The sequence below is a fragment of the Myotis brandtii genome, unplaced genomic scaffold, assembly GCF_000412655.1.
Source record: "Myotis brandtii unplaced genomic scaffold, ASM41265v1 scaffold90, whole genome shotgun sequence".
Lineage (NCBI taxonomy): Eukaryota > Metazoa > Chordata > Mammalia > Chiroptera > Vespertilionidae > Myotis > Myotis brandtii.
The window spans coordinates 1,297,395-1,304,069 of NW_005371694.1; the positions used below are offsets into that span (position 1 = coordinate 1,297,395).

A 6,675-nucleotide genomic window follows, 5' to 3' on the forward strand; every position below is an offset into this window, starting at 1 on the left:
AGACGTTTGGTCGTCCCTCACTAACCCCCCTGATCGGCCTGGTGCCCCACGCCGCCTGCTGTTCAGTCGTTTGGTCATCCCTCACTAACCCCACTGCCGGCCTGGTCACCCCACACAGCCTGCTGTTCAGTCATCTGTCCAGTCGTTTTAGTTGTGACGGCCCCTGGCTTTTTATATATTAGGATAATGCTAGTATTATTATTACTCTCTGAGCCTCACAGGGTTAAAATTAAGATATTGCTAAAATAAAGCCTAACTGGTAGGAATTTGTTGAGAGTAATATAAGATAATATAGGTAAAGTTATTAGCATATATTGCCTAGTACATATCACTCAAGGCTCTGATAGCTATTACTACTGTGTCATTGTTTTTAATTAATAGTAGTATTGGCTATAAGTTAAAACTAGTATCAAATTTATACATTTTCTAAATGTACTGAACCCAAAATATTCTTAGAGTATTGAAATATTCTTAGAACTGAGCTTTAGCCAACATTCCATTTGGTTCAAGTCCATAGTCTATACATAAAAAAGCACATTTGTTACAATCAAGTTTTCATATTTGTTGCAATGCCATCCTCACTTGTCTCCTATCAGTGCCACTTTTACCACTCAAGGACCTAAATGCATACCTAAATGTGCTTGTTCGTATTTGTCACATAACCTTGTTAATACCTTTCCTTTTGGCTTCAGAGGGAGAAGAGAGAACAGTTAGATATGGCCCATTTCCAAACTTCGACCATCTCAATCTCATCAACTTGTATCATAAATAAAGGAGTAAAGGAGTCATTGGTGCAAGGTAAGAGCTGAAGTTTGTTTCACCATCATACACCAGTCAATTTAATTGAAATTCATCTTTTGTTTTGTGTTAGATATAGTTAACAAATAACCAAATAAGATTTTCCCTTTTCCCAACTCTTATCTCTCACATCAACTCTCTGTATATATTTGATGAAAGAAGGTATTAAAGCCCACCAGAATGATGTGAGGAGACATAGAAGTCAGAGTGGAGGTGTGAGTTTTTAAAGAGTGGGTTTCTTTTCTTTTTTTTTAAAAAAAAGTATCTTTTTGTTGATTTTTAGAGAGAGAGAATGGGAGAGGGATAGAGAGGTAGAAACATCAATAAGAAACATCGATTGGCTGCCTCCTGCATGCCTTCTACTGGGAATCGATTCCGCAACCCGGGCGCTTACTCTAACCGGGAATCAAACTGGGACTTTTTGATTCCTGGGTTGACCCTCAACCACTAAGCCTCACTGGCTGGGCAGGAGTGGATTTCTTATGGCTGAAATGCTTGCATTTCAGGATTTATGGCTTTTCAGGCTTAACATTATTTAAAAATCTATTTCTATGACACTTTAATGAAACTGCAAAAGTCCATGATTCTAAGACACACTTATTGGTAATTTTTCCCATTAAATAAAGCAAGGGGACACCTACAATTTATTTCCTTAGAACTCATGCATTCACGTTCTCACCAACGTAATGAAAGGAGCTCTGGAACTGAAATCAGAAAACCCAGCTGACTAAACCTACTAACTATGAAACCTTGGACAAGTTGCTTAAATTCCTCAAAATGTTTATTTCTCTATGCCCAGAGTGGTAGAGTTGAATTATATGATTTCCAAGTTTATTTCCATCCATAAAGCTTTAAGCTTTCGATTGTAATCAATTCTATGAGCTCTCTCAGTTATTATGTCCTGAATTTTGATGAAATACATATTTCTAAGTACTGAATAGAGGCCAACTCTTATGAATGGAAGGGTACTGTGAAAGCAATAGTCTTTGTAATAACATCATTGTTTCATCAAGCATAAGTCAAACCCAAACCTCAACTTGCCAATAACTGCTGGCTGCTCTCAATGTATGCATGTGTACATAGCACACCTGTGTTAAGCACCTTCCCCATTGAGCATGATTATTTCATGGTACAATTCCCTTAAAGTGGGTCTAGGGCAGGGGTGATGAAAACGCCACCACCATCTTTCACTATGCTTGTATGCTTGGGAGGGGTCTTTAGGTTACAATTTGTCAAAAAATATATAAGGTGGTTTAGAGTCCTTATTTTTTTCTTCTTTGTCTTCTGACTACCCCACTCAATTTATAATCTCTTTGTCATGTGAAGTGAAAAGCACATAGAGAATAAAAGCAAAATCACCTTTTATACTAAAGCATTAAGCTTATCCAAGGATAACGTTCACATTTTTTGCCTTTCAGGATAACATGTAGGTACTGAAACTGTTTACTTTCCTTTTTTCAACCCTCTTGCTGCAGGGATGGGGCACGGGATTTAATTAGTGTGCCATTGAGTTCATTCAGCAAGAAATGTAGAGAAGTGGCAACAGCTGAACAATATTCTTTATCAATGTGCTGGGGAAGAAGAGGCTGTCTGCGGAGCATTCTTTTCATACTTTGTAGCTCTAAAAGTAGCCAGTTAATTAGATTCCATGGTTACTGCTATTGTAATATCTGCTTATTTGAAGTGCAAAGATAATCATCAATTGTACACTCTTGACTACACTATTAATGGCTTTAATACCCTCATTGTGTTTACATTTTGCATTGCAACGAACACTTAGCTATTGTGGTTTTTAACATGTAGTAATTCAGTGAATACTGTCTCCATGTAATGCCCTTGCCATCTCATTCTGCAGCATTAAGTGTTGTTTTTCTAGCGAGGTCTTGAAATGTGGGGCATTATGTATGAGTTATGCTAATTTGTTAGGGCAATGAATACATTAATTTCATTAGTAAATGGCCTCAAAGCAATAATTACCAGTGTAGGTGTGTCAGAAGCGATCATGCTCAGTTTTGCTAGTTAATTACTAAGATTTTGTTCTGAGGGGCCCTGATTTGACATCCAGCTTCAATTTAGCCATAAATAAAGTCCTGAAGTATGTAGGGATGAAGAAAGGAAGCCAAGAACTTGTTTTGCACTTACATACTTCCACTTTTTGTCCAGTGTAACTGCCAATAAGATGCCAAAATAATTAATGTCAGTAATATAAAGTTTTAGTATACCCTAAAAAAGCACATTTTGTTAAAAATAGCAATTACGTTTCCTTGATACCCTTCTTTGCTTACATAACTGGATTTTAAATGATCCACAAAATAGTGTGTAACTTGCTAAGATGAATTCCACTTAGAGTTGTTGTCTGCAGTTCCTTTTCAAAGCTAAAGTCACTTTATTTTTTTGAAATAAATGGAATTTTCCTCTAATGGATTAATTGGCTCCCTGAGCCTGCTATATTATTATACTACTTGAACCATTTGCTGCTAAGCAGTAATAGTAGACCCCATATTCCAGTATTAATTTCCACAAAAATTTGACATTCTTTTTATAATCATACACCTGTTGGAGCCATTTAATGCGTATCCATTTGCTAAAATGATGAGTGGAGGTCGTTTAAAACTGAGCAATCACTGGAGCTGTTTATGGAATGTTGGAATACTAAACGAGGCTCGGTGTCCTGGTGTTCTGCTCTAATGGGAAAATAATACTCTCCCAAATTGGTTGAGGAAAGGAATACAGTGGAGTTTGAAAAGCAGATGACACATATGTGTAAAGAAAGGACATGTGAGCCATGAGAAGGAAAGGGGCAAAGCAAATGCAGGCAAAAGGATAGAAGAGGAAGCCATTAAGAAGAAAATACAGGAAAGAAGCTGGAAGGAGGCTTCTTGCTGTCAGGAGTTTTTGTTTGTTTGGGGCAGTACTTTTTATTTATTTTATTTTTATTGTTGACATTATTACAGATGTCCCCCATTACCTCTCTTTGTCTCCTCCCACCTACACCCTCCTCTCCTCCCTCTGGTCCTAACCCCCCATTGTTGTCTGTGTCCATGGGCTGGTAAAAAAAAAAAAAGCATGAGTCATCTCTACAAGTGATTGTTGTGGAATCAAATACCAAACCACGATCCTAAACATTATAATGGAGGTGAGGAGGAGCTGGACTGCTAAGAAATTGATTCTCTTCTAGATTCTTTCTGTCTCATAGGAGATGGCTGGTGCTTCTGTTCCCCTATCCAATTTCCACACAGTGACTCTGCCACACAGCCTCCTGATTCTACCCCAGCCTTTGGATTTGGTTGTATAACAATTTGGGGGGGGGCATATCTAGATTTCAACTAGATTATTGAAATCTGTACCTGGGCTGCCATGTGCAACAAACCATTCTTCGCTCAGGATTTAGAAAAGACAAATATTGTTTTACTCCAAAGCAAGTTTTTATTTACCTGCAAAAACAACCGACATTAAATACTATTAATTTTAACAGATCACAGCAGTTTGGACAAAGATCAAACAGTCTGTCAATTTGGTGATGATGATCCTCAATGTTAAGGATTAGTTGAAAAGATCTTTCCCTTCTTTCTGAAGTTAATACAAGAGTCCAGACTTTAGAAGTGAGTCTGATTTAGCAGCAGAATCAGACATTATTTAAGGATATTTGCTTAACATGAATTTATCTTGAGTAGGATCCTTGGTGGTGATCTTGACTTGTTTAGCTAATGCCTACATTCAAAACACATTCACAGACATGAATTGCTGTCTTTGTGAAATGCACACAGGAAAAGTTAGAGGTCAAGGATTGAAGACTTTAAATTAAGAGGTAAAGCTTTACTTACTCATTTAAAAGGAGAGGTCAGGGACATTAAATCTCAGTTACAGAGATGAAGAACTGGGGCTTCTGCAACACACAGCTCCAGAGTTGCCCCATTCACATCATATTCTGAATGAGAGCCAACACCAGGATGGTGCAGTGCACAGCCTGTGCGGCCAGACACGGCAACCTGCTCAGGACACGAAAGTCAGGAATGAGTAAAATCTGGGTTTCTCTAAGCTCTGCCATTACTCCTGGTGTTACCACAGAGAAGTCACATACTCTCCCTGAGCCACAGTCTTCTCATTTGGTAAAATGGCAATAATAAAATATTACTTGCTTCATAGAGGTGTCATGAAAGTTGAATGATCTAAAACATGTTTACAAGCCCGTCACATGTCCAGAACCCAATTAATTTAGTATCATTATTATTATTACTATTAGTAGCAGTATTTTTTATTATTATTATTGTTGGGTTATGCCAGAGCACCATAAAAACTGGAAGCCTAGCCCTAGCTGGTTTGGCTCAGTGGATAGAACGTTGGCCTGTGGACTGAAGGGTCCCGGGTTCAATTCCGGTCAAGGGCACATGCCAGGGTTACAGGCTTGATCCCCAGTAGGGGGCGTGCAGGAGGCAGCCAGCCAATGATTCTTTCTCAACATTGATGTTTCTATCTCTCTCTCCCTTTCCCTTCCTCTCTTTTTATCAAAAACAACAAAAAAACTGGAAGTCTAACCATGGAGGCACACCACCCTTGCCCAGTTCTCAATGTCAGTTCAGATAATGAGACTTTGTTTATGTTAACTCAATTGCAGATTTCCAGGCTTCTGAGCCTTTTTAACTTAATGCCCTACTACAATGATTTGAAATATTCACTCAGCTCCCTAAAGGGCCTTCCATTGTTTGCCAATATTCCTTTTCTTTCATTTTTTCTTGTGCTTTTTCCTCCCATTTTTACCCCAATTCCTCCACCACCCTCCCTACTCTCTCTGTTTCCTCAACTACTGTCAACATTTGCCAGGTCAATTCCAGCGCTCCTCTTTGTCCCTAGGTCCTGAACAGCACATGTGAGCAGAGACCTGACCTGCACAGAAATCTCTGCACAGTGAAGATGAAGCCAACTGATTTTAAGGAGAATTACCCAAAAGGAATTAAACTTGAATATTATTCCCTGGAACCTCTTTCTTCTAGCCTGTCACAAGGTACTTACAACTGTTACTACAAATTTTGTGTGCTGCTATGCACCATCAATTGTGCTAAGCCTTTACATAATTTTATTATTTAATAATCACTAACTTATAGGTATAAATATTATTGCTCCTTTAGGGATGATAAAACCAAGACTTGGAGAGAGTTTGAGTTACTTGCCCAAGTTCATACAGCTGGTACGTATTGAAATATTTATTTAAACCCAGATATGACTACAAAGCCTTCTCTTAACCACCACCTTCTACTCCTTTTCCACTATATTTTATAGATTCTTACTGTTTGAGTCAAATGCATTATTCAAACATAAGCCTGGGAACATTGCATAGGAGAAAAAATAAGGAGAGCTCTACCACTATGCATAACCTGTTTATCTCCTCACAGCTCAGAATGTTGACGTTAGTCCTTTTTTGTTGTTGTTGTTTGGTGTGTGTTTTTTAGTGGAGGCATATAATTCATGTGAAAAATACCACAAACTACAAACTAATGCTGCAGTGATGGTAGAGTTACCCACGTAGTTGGGAGGCATGCTTATTCATTACACGCTTGTTGTCACCTGGGGTTTATCTGCTAATCCAAGCAGGCTCTGTTTTCAAGCACTGAGGCAGTGGTTCTCAACCTTACTAATGCTGCGACCCTTTAATACAGTTCCTCATGTTGTGGTGACCCCCAACCATAAAATTATTTTTGTTGCTACTTCATAACTGTAATTTTGCTACTGTTATGAATCGTAATGTAAATATCTGATATGCAGGATGTATTTTCATTGTTACAAATTGAACATAATTAAAGCATAGTGATTAATCACAAAAACAATATGTAATTATATATGTGTTTTCCGATGGTCTTAGGCGACCCCTGTGAAAGGGTC

The 6,675-nt window shown here is 38.2% G+C and overlaps 1 pseudogene; it reads right to left on the minus strand.

Annotated features, from left to right (window-relative positions):
• Positions 1-5,595: 5,595 nt before the first annotated feature.
• Positions 5,596-6,675, minus strand: part of LOC102250620 — a 6,425-nt pseudogene continuing 5,345 nt past the window's right edge.